This window comes from Bos mutus, chromosome 18 (assembly GCF_027580195.1).
Source record: "Bos mutus isolate GX-2022 chromosome 18, NWIPB_WYAK_1.1, whole genome shotgun sequence".
Lineage (NCBI taxonomy): Eukaryota > Metazoa > Chordata > Mammalia > Artiodactyla > Bovidae > Bos > Bos mutus.
Genome location: NC_091634.1, coordinates 25277748 through 25299053, shown reverse-complemented (window position 1 = coordinate 25299053; position 21306 = coordinate 25277748).

Genomic DNA, 21306 nt, shown 5'->3' with positions numbered 1-21306 from the left:
CAATACTCTGCCTCTATTTCACAACTCTCAATTAACCTGCAAACCTCTTGGTTAGTGTAATGCTTAACAAGAGCTAGAGTAATTAACTGTCTATAATTACTGTGCAAAGGAATTTAAAGTATTGTTTCACATGTGTGGAAAAAATACCTTTAAGATTTGGTTTCTCCCTTTGAATATTGTATGTGAATTACATTGCCTGTTGTATACGCATGATATTTCTTTTTTCAGGTTAACATAAAATACTGAAAGGGAGGCGAATCAAAGAGTGTACTGAAAACACCAGTGTTGTTTGTCCTCAATATTTTAATTTTTTCAGGCCCTCAACCTTGGGGTACTAAAACGAGATGGGCAATGGAAAGAATTCTACTTAGGTTTTTAAAAAATAAAAAAATACAGTTTATTTGGTGAGTGTGTCTGATTGCCCAGGCATATCCCTGTTTCAGATGCAGGCGACCATCAATTATTGCTACACATTTATCATCATAAAATGCTTATTTTGACTTTTTTTTTTAAAGGGAAAATTATATAAGTGTACACACACAGAGATGCACGCAAGCATACACATATACATATATACATACATTTAAAGGGCAGAGCAAGGAGCTGTCTCTCAAGGGTAAGCTATTGCTTGCCCCTGCTTGGAAGAAAAGGCTTTCTCAATGGGATTATGTCCTCTCTCATAACCTATCAGTTGTCTGATCAGAAATTCATAACACAGCCCATCTATCGCTCAGCTCAGCCAGGGCTGCAGGATTGAATTTAAATAGGCAAATGCCAGACTTGGGCGTTGACATTCTCTCTGTCTCTCTCAATCTTTCTCTGTCTCCTGTCCTCCTCCCAATCATATTGTCTCTTTTCCTGTCCCTATCTTAAAAAAAAAAAATTCTTCCACATGCCACCATTTTATATTAGGCATGAACTAACAAGATGAGAAGTTATCAGGAAATGGAGGGTGGCTGGTGAGTGGTGAGGCAGACACAGTGAGAGGCAGAGGAAGGGGAGAATGAGAGAATGAGATGGAAGGAAATTGTAAATTGTTTCTGTCATACCCTCGCTGGGACAGTAAAACCTGGTTGTTTTTTGTTTTTGTTTTTTTTTACTTTTAAAAGGAAATATTTCAGGATAAACTGCTTACCACATATCCTTACTCAACCAGCAAGATGTCTCTGTGTATATAGTTCACATGTATCCATATTTTAACCCTTTTTTTTGTCTGGCCATTATGTGGAAAATGCATTTGAACCTGTACATTGTCAATCTTGGCTTACTCCGGCTACATGGCTCCTGAGGGTGTCAATTCTATAGACTTGTAACCTGATGACATTTAGCTCTGGTCTGATAAAGTAATAATTCACAAGCTCTCTCCCCACTCTACTTTCCCATCTTCTCCAATCCCAATATAAGTAAATCAGGTTTATCTCTAAGTCCAAAAACCACAGTGCAAGGAAAAACTTGTTTAACTGCTACTGCTGCTGCTGCTGCTGCTAAGTCACTTCAGTCGTGTCCGACTCTGCGTGACCCCATAGACGGCAGCCCACCAGGCTCCCCCGTCCCTGGGATTCTCCAGGCAAGAACACTGGAGTGGGGTGCCATTTCCTCCTCCAATGCATGAAAGTGAAAAGTGAAAGTGAAGTCGCTCAGTTGTGTCCGACTCTAGTGACCCCATGGACTGCAGCCTACCAGGCTCCTCCATCCATGGGATTTTCCAGGCAAGAGTACTGGAGTGGGGTGCCATTGCCTTCTCCGTGTTTAACTGATAGCACATTAAAACTATCTGAGGAATTTAAATGTTGGAAGTTAAGGATTTTTGTATTCAGACAGATGGGTGAGTGTTAATCATTCTGGTTGGGTAAACCGCAAAAGATGAAAAAATGAAAATAGCAAGAAAACAGCCCGTTGCCTGGCAGATTCTCCTTTAAAAATGTGATAAAATTCAACTTGATGTCAGATTCGTAGCTTTTAAAAGACATGTTCTCCTCTCTGTCCCTCTCCAGTATCATTTTTCTGGGCTAAAGTGAATCTTGAACTAAGAGTTTCATTATGTTTGTACTAAAATTCCTCTCCTTGTGACTTTGTCTAGAGAAATTATATCCCTTGATTTTAATGTTTCCATCAGTAATGCTTAGTTAAAAAGAAACATTTATAAGTGTTTATTTTTTTTAGATCACCATCAATTTATGGGTATTTAAATTTATTTCATAGGACAAAGTCCAAATAAATTTTGTCCACATGGGAAAACATATGGTATGGGGGATTTTGCACAACTTGTAACAAATTCCTCAGCTTTAATAACAATGATATTCTGCACTATAATGTACTGTTTCTGCTTGAGGAAGGATGGAAATGTTGCTAAATACATTCATTTTTTAAAACATCTTTATGCAAACCTTATAATCTCCTTCCTGTTTGAGGACATTGAAAACTCATTGACTTCAACTGATGAGAGATTTGATAGCCAGAAGCAAAAAAATCAGAGAAGCTGGCTGGCCATTTGTCCAGTTAACCGCTCACTGACACACAGGGCTTGCAGAATTTCCTTTGTTACCATGTTCATTTTCAAATGTCTCCACCTACTTGTAGGCACTTGACCCATGGAGAATTCAATTAGTACAGAATTTGGTTCAATTGCTTCAGAAGAGAATAAATCTCCACCAAACTCACTCAAGACCCAAAGAAGTCTCCTTTCTTCTGAGATTTGCACTGATAAATAAAGAAGTCCTTATACTTACTCTGGGCTTCCCAAGTGGCTCAATGGGTGAGGAATCTGCCTGCAGTGCTGGAGATGTGGGTTTGATCCCTGCATTAGGAAGATTCCCCTGGAGGAGGGCACGGTAACCCACTCCAGTATTCTTGCCTGGAGAATTCCATGAACAGAAGAGTTTGCTGGGCTACAGGCCTTGGGGTTGCAAAGAGTTGGACACAACTGAGCAACTGAGCACAAACTTACTCTCCTTGGTGTTTTCTCTCTTGTTTCACAGGTCTGATGGGCTCCCCAGGTATTCCTATTTTTTAGGAAGGGCTAAATTGTATGTTTCTGGTGGGTCAGAGTTTTATAGATGTGTTTAACAGTTTTATTGAGCTATTGTTCACATACCCTACCATTCACTCATTTAAAGTGTATTCAGTGGTTTCTAGTTCATTCACAAGAGTTGTGCAACCGTGGGGCCATAGTCAATTTTAGAACGTTTCCATCACCCGCAAGAAAACATTTCATACTTGTTAGCAATCACTCCCCATTTCCTCTCAACCTCCTCTCCCTTGACTTTATCCCCAAGTAACTACCATTCTACTTTCTGTATCTATGAATTTTACCTGTTCTGTAGATTTCTTATGAGTAGAATCATATGCAGTCCTTTGTGACTGGCAGATATAGTTCTAAACCTCTGCTGTGGACACTGTCCTTTGGAGTCCAGAAAGATGTGCATGCTCACAGATACTGATAAGAGTTTTGGGGGTGGTTGTCGCTCCTGAAGTCCATGAACCCCTATTTAAAAGCGTCATTCCTTTGGCTGCTGTAAGAAATGTTCTTTATTCTTACAATTGAACAATTCAGGGGAGAGAGGTAGGCAGGGGCTTATCTTTTCAGATAACTCTTGAAGCTCTAAGCCACTGTGTCTTTACTGCACCAGTAGTTTTCCTGTTTTCTGGTGCTATTTATTTTTATTTCTTAACATATTTTATTAATAGTAAGGGAAAATACCAGCAGAGTCTACCTTTTGCTTTCCTAAACCAACTCAGCAATTGTTGAACTTTACATTGAAGTCATATATTTATTACTATAAAATAAAATTTCACAGTCTAGAATGAATTACGATGGTTCTTAAAGAAGTAAGAATCACGAATATAGTTTTACTTCTCAATTTTTGCCATTTAATTCACCTCTGCTACAAACCAGGTACAGGTGGAGAAGACTGATGAAAGTTTTGGCAGTACCATAAGATTCTTTTAAAGTCTGTAGGGTGGGTAGTTAGATAGGTACGTAGGTAGACAGATGAATAAATAAATAATTGAAAGCCATAGGCAGAATTCCAAAAATGCTTTTTAGGAACTTAGGGCTTGCCTTATTGCCAAATGGCCACTGATCACCTTTCCTCTCTGCCTGTTTACAGACATTTTTTCCCCTGCTATTTTCCCATAAGCTAGCTACGGAAATGCAAGGTGCTTTATCTCATTTTGATTAAGCTTGGTATGTATCCAAGGCATCCCCTGCAACTCTAAATGTTCCATTTTTAGACAAGAATCTTCCAGGAGTCACATAACAGCCTGGCATCTTTTGCAGACCTTTTTTGCCATGCAGGACTTGTGCAATTATGGCCAGTCCATTGAACCATTCTCAAGATTTTCTCACACACACCTTCCCATTTTCTGCTTTAGACTGTCTGACACTCTGAGCTTCCAAGAAAGCTGCCTGGAGAGAAGCCCAAGAAGAAGACTTGTCTGTCTTCTGTGTTTTATTCCAGGGAGGGCATCACAGTACAGTTCAAACCCATCAAACTCATAGTTCATGGGGAAAAAATACCTAGCCAGGTTAATGCATGTTGTTTTTCAATGGACCTTTACTGTTTATTTTCTTTGTTACTTCCTCTCTGCTTTGGTTGTTTTCTTTTTTTTTTTTTTTTTTTTTTTTTACCTTGGGAATCTTATTTTAAGAGCAATAGAATTTGTTGGAAAGCCAATTTTACACACACAATGAATCTTTATCTCCATATTATTATAAGCAAGAAGTACTGGGGATACATGGGACAGAAAGTGCAATAAATTTATTTCTCATTTTCAGGCTATAAGAGAGGGTCCAATTCTACCTTGAGATTGATTAAAAAGAAATGCTGAATTTTGTGGTGCACCAGCACCACACATACCTGGGCTTCAAATGCAGCCTCAGACATCACTGCCCTTCATTACCTTGATTTTGTAACCTGGGGGCTGCTGGGGTGGCCAACTAGGCTTGAGCTCCACCTGAACTTCTTTAGTTGGTTAAAAGCCAAGGTCATGGCAACTAGGATTTCTTGCAGTAAGGACATCCTCACAAGTCCTTTGTGTTACCAAAAGGAATACAAATCTGGCCTTTTTTCCTTTTCCATAGTGTCAACTAGGAAATTAAAAACTATAAAAAGCTGAAGAAAGGAAGCAATGTTCCTGTGTGATGGGAGGCAACTCAAAATTGACCTCCTGAAACTAGGTCACACAGGGCTCCTTTGACTTCGTGAAGAAGTTGATTCATGGAAGCCTGTGATAGGAGAAGTTTAACCACACAGTGACTGTCAGGGTTACCCAGACGTCAGCTGACATTAGTTTGTCCTGGGAGATTTAAACTGATGGTTGGACATGTCCAAAAGGAAACCCAATCTTTTTACCAAAAATACAGTTAATTTTTTTTTATGGCCCCTCCTAGCTCTAAGTGCTTTCCTCCAGTGATTTCATAGTCCCCACATTAACCACACTCTATCAAGCATTTTTTGTTTTTTTTTTCTGGATATCTCTGCATTCCACAGCAACCTAGATATTAGAAATTAGCCCTTGCTTCCAGTTTCCCCCAAACTATGCACATAAGTTGTATTTGAGCAACTGACTTTGTTAAAGGTTGGAAGTAAAGGAAGAAGTTTGCTTTGCAGTGAATACAAGCAACTTTAACATTACATGAATATATTCAGGCAAGTTTTTTGGCTTCTCATCACCAGCAATTTCTGACTACTTTTCTCTGAAGGTATCAACCTTCTGCCATGCTAAAGAGTCACTTCTTTTTCTTTCTCTCTCCCATGACCTCTTCTTTCATTCCCCCTACCTCTTCACTTCCTGATCGTTGTGTTTCAGCATGAACAGCAGTTTAGTGCTTTTTTTTTGTGGGGAGGGGTGGTGTTTTTATCTTCCAGTTGGTCTTGCCTTCTACGTGCAAAGTGGCATCTGAAGGGTTTCCTATTCCAGGATGGTTTATTCCTTTGCATGAATGCTACTGCTTGCTATTTTAAAAAAGTCACCCTGCAGCATAGCTCCCTAAAGACTGAGGACGATGAAGGCAGAACAAAATCAAGCCCCATTTTAATTCCAGTAACAACTTTGGAGGAATCCTGCCATGCTTCCTTGGATAGTTCTACTTCTGACACTTAGATATGGTATTTACAGTTTTTATATTGCATCAGTGAGTTGATTTTAAACCACTGAAATATTTATATTTGAATTTTTAAAGTAGAACAATAAGATTTTTTTCCTCCAAAAGTAGGAAGCAACTGAAGCTACTGGTAATAAAAAAGGAAAGAAGTGTTAGAAGTTTCCAGAAGTAAATACGAAAAAGTGGTTTTGGTTTCTGCAAATAAAAGTGATGTCTGCCGAAATCATTGCGAATTTCTCAGGATGGTTGTGAAACTTTATATGTGAACAAATAAATACATCTTACAGATTATAATAATGATAGAAATATCTAAACCAATTTGAAATATGATTTTAAGCCAAACTTCTTACAAAAAATGAAATATGCCAGAGGAATCCAGCAAATAGTTGACTATGTAGAGAAAAGATCAATGTCTGAAACCTTTAAAAAAGAAAAGATACGCTCAGCTGTTACTAGACTCTCCACAAAGCTGTAACATGACATAGAACTGATAAGTATAAAGTTTAAGATAACATTTCTTTATCAGAATGAAAGAAAAGCAGATCCTAGGTAGAATTTTTTTCTCTGAAAATAGATTGTTAGACTCAGCTCTGCCTTTTGTGTTGTGATTCCAGTCAACCTGTATCCAAAATTTAGCTTAGCAGGGTTTCTGATCAGGTAGACGTCAAATGTAGAAAATCAGAATCAAATGATTTTTGGAATTTGAACAACAGTATTTTCATGTGTAATTCAGACTCATTTTGCTGGCCAGAAGCATGCTGGTTTTCATCTGTTTTTCTACACTGGTGAAGCTTCAGCCCCCTTGGTTTGTAAACCTTGGTGGGAATTACTTTCAGGTTCTCATAGTTTTCATGATGTCATCAGGTGTTTCCTGATGATAACTCCTGGACATCTCATGCCCACCCTATCTCCACATGATTATTTCAAACTGGTGAGAGTGTGAAATACAAGGCTTAATATCTTGTTTAAACATCTTGAAAGGTCTGTGCATTTAATACATGGACATACTTTTGAGAGGATTCTGATGGTGTTGAAAACTAGTTTAGTTTGGCATGCAAAATAGTTGAGAGATCTGTACCTTTGACATCCCCATTTCCTACTGTTTGCTTGAGTTCCTGTGGAAGGTATGCTGTAAAATAATAGAAAGTGAGTCCTCGAGAGAGCTTCAGTGAGTTTAAAAGAATAAGACAAGAGAATGGAATTTCTTGAGGACTCACCGTTAAACTGAAAACTGTAACAAAGTTAGTTTGGTAGCAGCATACCAGTTCTGTACCTATCTGGTTTTCAAAACCTTTGAATATGTTTTCTCTCTATGTATATAGATGTGTGTATGTACATGTGTGTGTGTATAAATGTTAGTTGTTGTTGATGGATGTTTGCTTAGCTGACAGATCCAGTGAGCCAAGTTCTCTTTATGATCAGAGAAGATACACAACAGAGGCTGTAACATAAGTTAACTTATACCCTTATCTGTTGTGCCTTGTCCAATGTCAATATTTCTAGAGAGAAATGGCACTCAGTGTCAGTCACACGAAATTCCCAGCTTTAGTATAAGTAGTTGATACTCATTACTTATCCCCAAATGTCTTTGATCAAATGATAGTGACGGAAGTACTGGGATTATTTTGGAACATTATGGAAGACAGAACTCATGTCTGGTCTTTTCTGTATTATCCTGTTCATTAAATATGGCATTCATTCTTTCTTGTCTCCTAACATTCTTCCTTTTTTATTGTACATTTGAGTTAGCTTTTTCTTGACTATAAGATGCCCTGCTCCAACCATCTAGAGTGCATTATTTATCAAAAGGCCCCTGAATATATCTGTTTGCATATTGTGCTCATTGTGGGTAGTTAAGGGTAAGTTTTCATCCTAGTGAATATGACCGTAAGTGCCCACCTTGTAATTCAGTTCAGTTCAGTTCAGTTGCTCAGTCGTGTCGGACTCTTTGCTACCCCACGAATCGCAGCATGCCAGACCTCCCTGTCCATCACCAACTCCCGGAGTTTACTCAAACTCATGTCCATCGAGTTGAAAGAAAGCTGAGCGCTGAAGAATTGATGCTTTTGAACTGTGGTGTTGGAGAAGACTCTTGAGAGTCCCTTGGACTGCAAGGAGATCCAACCAGTCCATCCTAAGGGAGATCAGTCCTGGGTGTTCATTGGAAGGACTGATGCTGAAGCTGAAACTCCAATACTTTGGCCACCTCATGCGAAGAGTTGACTCTTTGGAAAAGACTCTGATGCTGGGAGGGATTGGGGGCAGGAGGAGAAGGGGACGACAGAGGTTGAGATGGCTGGATGGTATCACCTTGTAATTGGTGACCTGTAATTCAAATAAATTCCCTGACCCTTAAGGAAAGTTGCAGGTGAAATCACTCATGAAAGTAACTGTGATTTTTTTTCCCCCTCTGTGCCAGAGAGAGATGGATATATAGTGGCTTTAGCATCTAGAGCACTGGTTCATAACAGTTCAGGTCATGGTTTCCTTTGAAATTCTGATAAAAGTTACATGTGAGTGCATGCACATATGTGTGTGCACACACACACACACTCAAGTTTTGCAAAGTATTTCAGAGGAAATTAGTCCTATTAAGATTTATGCATATATGTTTAGACTCCTCCATCTTGAGAACCCACACATTGAACATTCTGCATACTGATACAAAAATCCATTTTTTTTAATTACAAAATTAAACAGCCATAATGTGTCCACTATAGCATCTCTTGAAATTTACCCTCTTCCATATCCTACTTCTGTTTTTTTTCTTAGTTTTTCTCTGATAAATCTCTTTTCCATTCCTCGTCAACTGTGCTTTTCTCCATCTGTTCCCCACATGCCTTAGTTCCTGTAGGAGACTTGACAAATTGTATGGTAGTGCTTAGAGGAAACGGGCTATAGCATGGTTACATAATTTTGGTAGCAGTCACTGTGCAGTGTGCCAAAAAGGAGTGATCCTGGTTTCATTTTGTCAATATCAAATGCAAAGAAAGAGCAGAGGGACGATGTGGTGGTTATATTTTACAGGCACACAAGTTTTGATGTAAAACAAAAAATATTGATGCTTTTTCGAAAATGTTTAGTATTTAATGTCACTTGAATTATGGGCCAGGAAAATAAAGTGCCGACTTTGTTTTCAAGGGTGTTTAACGGGAGCTTTTAGTTTTAGAAGTGAAGGTGTGATTACCTACAGTTGGTCTTGAAATTATTTAATTCTGTGCCACATTTTAAGTAGACTCTGTAGAAACCAATGAAAATGAAAACCAATGAAGTGTCCATTTCAAGATACACCTTTAGAATTAAGCAAGTTAAATCAATGGAAATCAATAGAATGTTAGGAGAACCAAGAAAACTACCTGACAGGAGAGCAGTGAAGTAGTGAATTAACTTTTCATACCAGAATCAGTATATTTCCACTGCAGTCCTCGGGCTGCATAGGCTCACCTGGGTGAGTTAATCTACATGTGATTTCTTGATTTTAACTATTTGAGGCCATTGTTCTTTAAAAAAAAAAAAAAAACTGCTTTGTGCTAGAGTAGGGGAAAAACTTGCTTTTTTGAATGTAGTCTCAGGTCTGAGATCCAGGAACATATGAAACTTCCTTGAATGTAAAGATTCTAGCTCTTGCTTGCTTTTCTGAGAAATTCTTGGTCCAGTTTTCTTTGAGATTTTGGTCAGTAACAATAATAGGTGATTGTGATTCAGTGCATTGAATTTTGTACATTGTTTTGATAGGCTTTATAGCATCTACTCTCTAAACAATTGTTCACATTTTAGGGTTAGTGAAACTCTATATGCACTAAGCAAAAGACTAAAGGTCCACCCTGCTTCTACTTAATACCAGCTCTTATCCACTAAGAAAGGAAGTAACAGGAAATAAAGATGATGTATCACATGATGGATTTAGGCTACATAGGGTAATTTGATAATTGTTAAAATTGCTTCAGCATATGAATGGTTATCATGAACTTCTCTTTCTGGAAGTCTTGAAACTATAACCATGGTTTTTCACTTGTCTGGGATGGTTTAAATGTGTTCCTGCCAAAATTCCATAGTATCTTTTAGTAAACTTTTCTGAGAATAATCTGTGTTAAAGAGCTGAAAATTGATCAAGCCAGTAAAGTGTTCTGAGTTATAGATGTTGATTTCTAGATTACCTATGTACTGTTTAAAATATACATTTTATATTGTTTATCTTATGCGAGTTCTCTGCAAGTAATTTTATGTTTACAAAAGACACTATAGATTATTTTTAAAAATGAGATAAGAGAAGGGGGCCCCAAGCCCTACCTGAAAGTGCAGTGTCATTCATATCTTTTATTGTTTTTTGGTAGTATTGATGGGCATTTTGTTGTATTTTTCTGCAATTAAAAATCTCACATGTACAGACTTGATACAGAGTGAAAAACTGAAGACTTAATCAGACCTAAGGAGGAGCTGTGACATAAGAAACAAGAAAATTTCCCTGACTCTGTTGAGAAAAGCCAAGATATTTAGATTTTTGCAAACTTCTTAATAAAGATACAAAGTCATCTCTACTTCAGAATTCTGTGTAGAAGATGACTTTCTGTATCATATATAAAATAAATAAGTACCTATTTTACTATATGTAAAATAAATAAGTATTTATTAATAAATACTGTATAGCATAGGAACTATACTCAATATTTTATAACAAGCTATAGTGGAAAAGAATCTAAAAAATAAATGTATATTATATTTATAATACATATATATAATAAACTGAATCCTGCTTTACACTAAAGCTAACATAACATTGTAAATCAACTATACTTCCATTAAAAAATGATGACTTTTTATTAGGTATCTACTGCTGCTGCTGCTGCTGCTAAGTCACTTCAGTCATGTCCAACTCTGTGTGACCCCATAGACAGCAGCCCACCAGGCTCTCCCGTCCCTGGGATTCTCCAGGCAAGAATACGGGAGCGGGTTGCCATTTCCTTCAATGCATGAAAGTGAAAAGTGAAAGTGAAGTCGCTCAGTCGTGTCCGACCCTCAGCCACCCCATGGACTACAGCCTACCAGGCTCCTCCATCCATGGGATTTTCCAGGCAAGAGTACAGGAGTGGGGTGCCATTGCCTTCTCCGAGGTATCTACTAGTAATATGTTAAGTTGGTAGATGAACTAGTAACCTGGAAATGGACAAATTGAGACCTGGTTGTTTTATGCTATATAGGATCTTAGACCAAACCTTAAAACAGTTTTCCATTGAGTATTAACTACCACATTTGTTGATAATTGGCAATACTCAGTTTTTTGGCCTAAAAGTGGCAATTTTGTCTCTCCACCCAATTCCATTAGATATATTTTGCAAGCTATAAATGCTGTAGGTTATCTATTTTAAAATGGAGATAACAATTATGTTTTCCACATAAACTTGTTTTGAAGATTAACTAAGATAATACCTGCAGCTTGCTGAATACAATGCCTAGTATAGTAAGTGCTCATGATCTCTTGTTATTATCACTGTTATTAAGATGTAAAAAAAGAAGTCACTGTATTTAAATTAAATTAAAAATAATTAACAAATTAAAAGATATTTTCCCTTTGTTGACTTGAAATACATCAGCTAGTTAATAGTGAATGAAATATGGTCTCAGTAAGACTGTCTTCATTTTGATGTAGAAACCATTCAATTCTCTATCCTTACTACTTTGAAAATGTCTTTTACCTATTAAGAGCCAGTGTATATTGAATTGCATTGAACTGAGTTTCTGTTACGTTACAGGGCAATTTCTAATTCTACCTTATTTTTTTTGAGACCTCATTACAAAAGATTTAAATAAATTAGGCATATGAATGTATTTCAAGGTACTTGCAAGAAGTGGTCATGATAAAAAAATCTCATAAATAGTAACTGTGTTATCATTAGATGTGCTGAGACAAAAGATAGGCAAATGGGCTCCTTGAGGGCAGAGGACAGAACGGGAACATAAGACTCCTGGTCAGACCTGTACCAGGACAGTTCAAGAATCATACTGAGGGTTACCTGTAGTTAATCTGGAACAGGTCCTCCTTCCATTCGGACTCTTGTCAGAGAAGAAAAGCTCCCTCAAAGAACAAGACTGGGTATCCTCAAATCTTAAAGAACCAAATCTGGGTTTTGTTAAAGCAGTATATTCCCTTGGACTCCTAGTATTGACAGAAATTATTTTTAGCCATCTTATATGGTATTTTGTGTAAATTTGGACAAGCATTAAATTAGACATTAGCTTCCTGTGTGTATAGCTTTTATATAGCTATAAAATCAAACTAAATTTACAGATTGCTATATAAGTTTACTATAAAAACCATTGAAGTTTAAATTAACAATGTTTTAATGTTCTATGTGATGTTTTTGCTGAAACTAAAGGACTGATGGCAGATTTGATCATAGAAAAATAGATTTTTGTCTTTGATATTTTACTTATTAAGTTGATTCTTTGGATTTTGAGCCTGATGGGATTATTTTAATAATTGCCATTATCATGGTTATTTTTTCTTTTATGTACCAAATTCATTTAAAATCACTTATCCATCACTTTGATGGGCCAGTCAATTTGTTAGTGCTGCTCAAAATACAATATTGAAAAAATTTTAAATGTGCTTTAATGAAAATTTCTTCACTATTCTACATTTCTTGAAAATGACTTAAGTTCTTATGCATAAATATAGGAGTCTCACTATTAATTTAAAATGGGAATATTATAATGGGACCTTGTGTGGTATTCCAAAGATTCTTTGGAATTTAACTTCTATTAGTGTGTGTCATGTCATGATTCTGTTTCACCACCATTTTCCTCCATTCCACTTTCCACAAAACTTTTGTTCCGGCAATGTCTGTGAAGTCATTTGGCAAGAACCTATCATTACATATTAACTTGGCTTTTGCTTTTTTCTCATTAGATGCTAAGTATTAAGGGAACACATTAATCTCCCACACTGTCATTTTCATGATGACACACCAAAAACTCAATTTATTAAGTAACTTAAGAATCTACATCTTATTCTGTGAAAATGGCTCTCAATTGATAATTATCACTGCAAGAAAGAAATTTTGTCTCGATAGTATAAAGAATTCCACATGAGTATCATGTTCAGTTCAGTTCAGTTGCTCAGTCATGTCCAACTCCTTGCAACCTCACGGACTGCAGCACGCCAGGCTTCCCTGTCCATCACCAACTCTCGGAGTTTACTCAAACTCATGTCCATTGAGTCAGTGATGCCATCCAACCATCTCATCCTCTGTTGTCCCCTTTTCCTCCTGCCTTCAATCTTTCCCAGCATCAGGGGCTTTTCCAATGAGTCAGTCCTTCACATCAGGTGGCCAAAGAATTGGGGCTTCAGCTTCAGCCTCAGTCCTTCCAATGAATATTCAGGACTGATTTCCTTTAGAATTGACTGGTTGGATCTCCTTGCAGTCCAAGGGACTCTCAACAGTCTTCTCCAACACCACAGTTCAAAACCATTGTGTTAGATATGGCACAATTTCATGTTTGGGTTTTCAATTTTGTTTTCAAAATTGAAAAAAATTTTGGGCTACTTCACTGTAGCCCATGAGTATGTTTTTGAGTGAATGCATTGAAGAACAGGGCTAAATATAATTGAAACAAAAAGAAGTGTCCCTGTGAAATGAATGTATCTCCTATCCCGACCATATGTAGAACTGTTTCTTCCAAGGAAAAGCATGGAAATATTTATTACAAAAGGTATTTTGTAAATTAGGTAACATTTCAAAATATTTAGTTAAGCCCAAGAAACTTCAGTGGCTGAACCCTACTATATTTGTCATTAGATACCTTATACTTATTTTATTGCTAATTTTAGTTGTTACCTAAGCTGCTCGTAATCACCTGAATCTGGTAGAAAATTTTTACTCTATGGCATTAATTTGTCTTGACAAAAAACTGTGTGTGTATTAAATGTAATTGCACTTGAAGGAGCCATCAGAAGTGTCAGAAAACCCGAAGGCCAGTGCTAGCTCTGCCACTTTCTAATAATAACTCAGAAATTTTTGAAAAATCAGGATCTCTCAGCCTCAATTTCCTTACCTAATGTTGCTTGATTTGCCTCATCAGGAGGTTAGTTGTGAGGAAGCAGTGTAAGTTGATTGTACTTTGAAGGCATTAATCTTATGCTTATACATGTTACTACAATAGAGAACCCCCCTGCCCCCAGTGCAAAGTGTTTAAAATCTTATGTATATTCAATTGTTAAGATTTTCCAGTTCTTTCACTTATTTTAGACATTTCTACCCATTATTTCAGCCTTCATTTGCATCATTTAAAAAGTTATTATAGATCAAATGTCAGAACACTGCAGGCTGAGTCCTGTCAATCACCTGTGTTTGTAAATAAAGCTTTATTAGAACACACTCATGTTCACTGATTTATATATTTTCTATGACTGTTTTTTACTGCAGTGGCAGTTGAATAGTGTGGCAGAGACTGTATGGCCTGCAAAACCTAATATATTTATTATGTGGCTTTCTACAGGAAAATATTGGTACCCTCTGATACATATCACTCAAGTCCAGGGCCAATTATAATTCAGCCCTTTCTGGAACCTCAGTCTTTGTAGATGATGTAATTTCCATACTCTCCTGTAAGGGACTAAGTGGGCCTGAATATATCCTCTTAGTAAGGAGCAGCCTTACCCCCTCACTTGTGATTCATGAGTTCAAAGATGTGGATGTGTTGGAATCTTTCTTTCTTGCTCCTTTCAGTGTCTTGATTCTTTAAAAGAATAGTCTCAGTGAGTTGAGTGATGTTGCTGAAAATTTTGGTTAGAAATCTAGGCACATTTAAAATCTAGTCCATTACCAGGGCACCACAGTATATGCAGGCTAATGTCTCACAAATTTTTAAGTTCAAATGGAACATTGAATAATGGAAATTACCAGTCCAGCAAACAGACAATGTGGAAAGATAAAGTAGATAAGTTCACATTTTAAATGCACTAGAAACAGTAAATTCCTGTTACTAGGTTTTCATGTTTAAGTTTTTAGGCTTAGGCTATATTCATTTGAATTTGAAAATATCTAGTGGGAGAGATGGGGGATTTAGTAATCTATACAAGTTTACTTTCTACTACTTTAGAAAAGTCAGAGGTGTCTCATTTAACATAAAGAATTTTAGAGCTGAAATAGACCTGAGAGATCAACATTTCCCAACCTCTTTTGACCCACGGACCATTTTCATAGTAATTTATAGTCTTTTCAAACCTCTTGGGTATTTTTAAAATCAGTTCATCATTTTTGTGTGATATATTATGAAGAGATAATTTTAAGTGAAAACTATTTTAGATTAGTACATTGTTAAGGATTATATTATACATTTTATTTTGACACGATTATTAATGATGACATACATAAACAAATTTTGCCTTTTTTCGTTTGTAAGTGAAAGTCGCTCAGTCATGTCCAACTCTTTGTGACCCCATGACTATACAGTCCATGGAATTCTTCAGGGGATCTTCCCAACCCAGAGATCAAAGCCAGATCTCTCTCGCATTGCAGACAGATTCTTTACCAGCTGAGTCACAAGGATGAGTGGTAAATACTTTCTTGGACTTCCCTGGTGGCTCAGATAGTAAAGAATCTCCCGCAATGTGGGAGACCTGGGTTCGATCCCTGGTCTGGGAAGATCTCCTGGAGGAGGAAATGGCCACCCTCTCCAGTATTCTTGCCTGGAGAATTCCACGGACAGAGGAGCCTGGCGGGCTACAGTCCATGGGATCACAAAGAGTCAGACACGACAGAATGACTAACACACACACAAACATGCACACACACATATTTTCTCGGTTCACAATTTGTGAAAGAAAAAATGAATTGTTATAAAAATTGAAAATGACATTATTTTCATATGTAATTTTGAAACTGAAATGTAGATTAATGTAAGAGGCAAAAATTGTTTTCATGATCTGTTTGAAATTCTTAGACTTTATGATATAAAAATTAATTTCTGTCTTACAGTTTTTGTATTTGTGCTTTTAAGTGATGACATCAGGGAGATTTGGAGTTTCCCTTCTCCGAAGAAATCATGTTGGCTGAAAAGTTAAGTGAAAATCAAATTAGTTATAATTATGTGTATATGTTTGTATATTTTAACACTTTGCAAGTACCAGATGTATATGAATATGCTGTGTAAGAATTTTGATCAGATAAATATATCCTATAAACCTCTTAAGGCAATTTGGCACAATCACTAATATTTTTGGAATTCCCTGGTGGCTCAGACGGTAAAGAATCTGTCTACAATGCAGGAGACCGGAGTTCGGTCCCTGGATGGGGAAGATCCTGTGGAGAAGGAAGTGGCAACCCACCCCAGTATTCTTGCCTGGAGAATTCCATGGACAGAGGAGCCTGGAAGGCTATAGTCCATGGGGTTGCAAAGTGTCAGATACTACTGAATGACTAACACACACATTAATATTTTAATTTCATAAATCTTTATTTAAAATGCATCTCCCCTGCTTTTTTTTTTTTTTTTTTTGGCTTTTGATATCAATCAGAGGTCCATGATGATTATACTTTAAACTCCATATGACCACAAACAAGGTATCTTAAGCCTGAGCCATGGCCAATGACCGTGGTAATTGTCTGAGGCTCTGGGTTCAGGCCATGCTTTTCACCATGTGGACCTCATGCTTGTTCCACATATGCTTGGAGACTCTCAGTCCCTCCAACTTGAAAGGGTATGTCAGTGACTATTTCACAAAGGAATGAAAACAGTTGTTATTGACAAGGGCCCTGTGGTCACTGTTGCTCATCTTACATACAAGAAAGCTACAACCAAGTGAAGTGAAATGCTATTTCTGGGTTCATACAGTAGCTTAATGGCTACCATCTGGCATCTTTCCACATAAATGTGAGTGATTAAATAATGGTACTGTACCCTACACAAAGCATGTGAAGCTGACCTGGTTCTGGTTTTTAACTGGGAGTAGCTCAGATAGTAAAGAATTTGCCTGCAATGCAGGAGACCTGGGTTAGATCCCTGGGTTGAGAAGATTCCCTGGAGAAGGGAATGGCAACCCACTCCAGTATTCTTGCCTGGAGAATCCCATGGACAGAGGAGCCTAGCAGGCTACAGTCCATAGAGTCGCAGAGTCAGACACGAGTGAGTGACTAATGCTATCAGTTAGTTCATCCCCAATCATATATTGTGTTCTAAAGCTGTTATTCAGCAGAGGAAGCCTGTCAGTTATTTCTTAGGTGTCTCATTTGAGGATGTTGATTCTTAATGTGTCTTCCTTTATAATAGATACACCAGTATTCTGATGGAAATTATTTGTAAGTCTAGTCACAGCAAATACCTATTCCATAGAAATCACTTTGTAACAAAGGGTACTGAACCTGAACTAATGACTCATCTATTGGAATCAAGTCATTGGCTGAATGACTTTACAGAGATGAAAAATTTGAAGGATACCCTAGTGCAATAGATTTTCAGCATAAACAAAATTTGTCAAAAACAGTATGGAATAATTGGTTTAAATCATTGCTATAAATTCAGACTGAAGATTAAGTACAGTCTGTTGTAGCATGTGATCTCTATTGGTCAGTCCAGTAGAATCCCATTCAAGGTATGTGTCCATTTGTAAAATTGATTTGGTCATGACTGTTTTTCCTACTGATTATAATAAAGGGATACTTGGTTGTCTTCGACTGATTGATTGTTGACTGTTCTATAATTCAGCATATATTTCTTGATTTGTAGTTCCTCCTCTCCATTGTTAAATTTATCATATTACATTATCATCCAGTTTAAGACTATGCTGTCATTTTGTTGGAGATTATTTTAAACCAATCTGTTATTACCATTAGGAGTGGAAAGTTTTCTGTTTGTAAGGTAATATGTTTAGTGACTAGCCTGTAGTGAAGGTAAAATGTTAGCCTATGAGAGGATCACAGAGCATTTAGAAGTTTAGTCTGGTTTAAGTATGGGTTGGCCAAAATGTTCATTCAGGTTTCCCTAAGATATTACAGAAAAACTTGAATGAACTCTTTGGCCAACCCAATACATATTTTTATGAAATGGGAATATATCCTGGGTGTCTGTATTTAGAGGTTCATATTTTTCAAGCAACATTTTAGGATTATAAGGAAAACAAGATCTTAACTAACTGGTTAACGAATCAGCAAGTGTTCTACTGTTCAGTATTTTTTCTAATCATAACTGCTGGCTACATTTGTTCTTGACAGAATCACTTACCTGTGCTCATTCCTAACAAGCTAACTCTCTGGAAGATTTTGAAAAATATTCTGTCTACCATTAAACCTTTGTTCAATAAAACCTGTATTTATTGACACCAATGTTCAAGACATCCAAGATTTCACTTAAAAAACAGTCTCTATGCCTATTGGCCAGTTGTTTAATTCTCTATAATCAATTGTTTATAGTGATTATATTTTAGAAAACGAAAATTTCTAACCTTGGCAGAGTGATAGCTTGGAAGAAAACGGTTTAAGACTTCTTCATAAAATCCTAATTAAACAGTTATGCTTTTGGGTTATGTTGTGGACGAAGTAGGTCTGCACTCCAAGTGGGGGTAGCTGGACTGGATGGCAGATGATATCTCCAGGTTGCCACATGCCTTTAAGGTTCAATAATGCTAACTCTTCAAGTAAGCTGGAGAAGGAAATGGCAACCCACTCCAGTATTCCTGCCTGGAATACTCCTGACTGAGGAGCCTGGTAGGCTACATGTGTCCATGCGGTCACAAAGAGTCGGACACGACTGAGCAACTTCACTTTCAAGCAAGCTATGTTCTTATGGGAACATTAAAACACATTTATTAAAAATATTATGTAAAATCTTATAAGTTTACCTACTTGCCTCAATTAAGAATCATGAAGTTCTAAGTGGGAAATTGGGTTAGGAGTAAAATCTGATTTCTGTAGAACTTTATAGGTGACTCTTCACCATGGATCACAATGCTGTGCTGAATGTACAATGAAAATTAGGCACCTTTGAATAATATTTCCTATTCTTTGATTCCCAAATGGAGTATATAGGGAAGGATGAAAGTGTGTATGTGTGTGTGTGCGCACATGCAGATGGGTGCTTGGGAGGGGAATATAAATTATAAGATTAGGTTTCTTTTCTTCCCTTTTGACTATCTCAGTGGGAAATACCAGTGGCAGATTATTCACATGGCTATGCTGTAAAATCATAAGTTTTTAATGTCTGGACTACTGAGTACAAACATAACATTTAAATAAAAATAATTCAGAGTATTTATCTTCACCAAATCTTCTCTGTCCCACAGAGGATGAGAGCTGTCTCTTTAATAATGCAAAAGAGTAGTAAATTTCAAGCTGAGGATGGGCAATAACAAGGAGAGTGATCTCCACGCTGCCCTGATGTCAGTGGAGTGCCTTAGGAGAACACCTTATTAGTTCTAACAGGCTGGTTAGCGCCGGGTCACCTCTCTGCCTCCATCTTCCCCAGCAGGGTCACTCATCTCTGGGTTATATTTGGGAGGGGAGAAGTGAGGGGGAGGGGAAAGAATATATTTAGAGCTTCTCTCATCTCCCCAGCTTTGAGAGCTGTTTATTTTTATTTGTTGTCCAACTGTGTGATTCTCCTCTTTCCCTCACTGCCCACTCTTCTCCTCTCATCATATGTCTGCATACATTCTCTGTGTTAAGGCAAAAACACAGTGTTGTGTTTTTTTTCTCATCATTGTTTGATTTTTAGAAATCACCAGAAATAAACGTAGTTTATAAATCTATATTTAAGCGAGTGTTTACTGTGTTGAAAACATTAACCAGAAGAAGGGCCCAATTAACATGAAAAACCAAAAAAAAAAAAAAAAAAGGAAATATAGATATGCATTTATATACCTTTTACTGTCTTAAAAAATGGAAGTCAGTATATTTTATAAATCAGTCACATTTAGGGTTGCACTTAATATGTTTTTACAAAAGAAAAAGATTATCCTCTTTTTAAAAATGTATTTTTTTTGTCATCTTCGACTTTTTTTTTCATCGTAGCTATGAACATCAGGTCTTTCTCCTCCCCAGCCCCCATCCTCCATCCAAAAATGAATGCAAAGAAATACTATTAGGCTGTCTGGTTATGTATTTTTTATGAGGCCATACAAGACGCTGCCTGACCCCTTGCAGCTCATGTTATAAGCACACTGAAGATGCTTTTCATTTGGGTTTTGCTTTTCAGCCTGGATGACCTCTATTAAATAAAAAAGGGGGGGGTTGAGAGTTGGGGGGGGAGGCCTAATATGTGACCCCAGGGACTAGTCGCTTCAAGGATTACATTTAATTCATATGATAATATTGAAATATAACGTTCCTGGGTCCCATGTTTTGGTTATTTTCTCTTTATTTCAGGAACTCATTGATGAGTCTTGTCATAGACGTTTTTCATCAATTTGGGGTAGAAACTGTGACTCATGAATTAGGGTCAGATTCTTAAAATTACCTTTCCCCCCCTCCTTTTAGGATTCAGGTCACAAATACAAAACATCTCTCCAGAGCTTCTCTGGGAGGAACAGAGGAATTAATTTTTTTCTGATGTGTCTGTTAAGAGTTCTGTTTCAAATGAAGAAAGTTTTTATTTTGATGTTTTCTTAACCATCATCAAGATCCTGAAGTTCTTTATTAGTGTGAATACTAACATCTTTTAAACTCATTCAGTGCCTCCTCCCTTCTATCCCTCTTTCTTTCCTTGCTCCCCCTGCAAAGTCAGTTACACATATATAATGGTATTCTCTCATACATATGAGTCATGATCTAGATAGTGACCCACATTTGGGTCATTGTCCCATGGTACATATATTAATGCTGTAATACAAATTTTTACATTGCTTTTATTATTATCCTATTTTTTATAATTCCCCTAATTAGTTACTAGTCAGTTGAATAAATTTTAAGAGACCTATAACTTGACCATGCATCATTTTTTTTCCTTTTTACAGTGAAACATTGTTCATACAATTTAAATTTAGGATTAATGATCAAAACCAATTTGCAAAAGCATCCTTCTGGTCAGTTTTTAGAATTACATTTCTATTAATGTTTCTCATAATATTGGATGCCTTTTTGTCTTTGCTAGTTGAAATGAGCAGGTTGAGAAATGAAATTAAACTGGACACCATTCGTTGTATTTTGAAAATGTTTTTATTCCTTTCACTTAACAGACTAGCACTTAATGTCTGTGAATCAGCTGCTGTT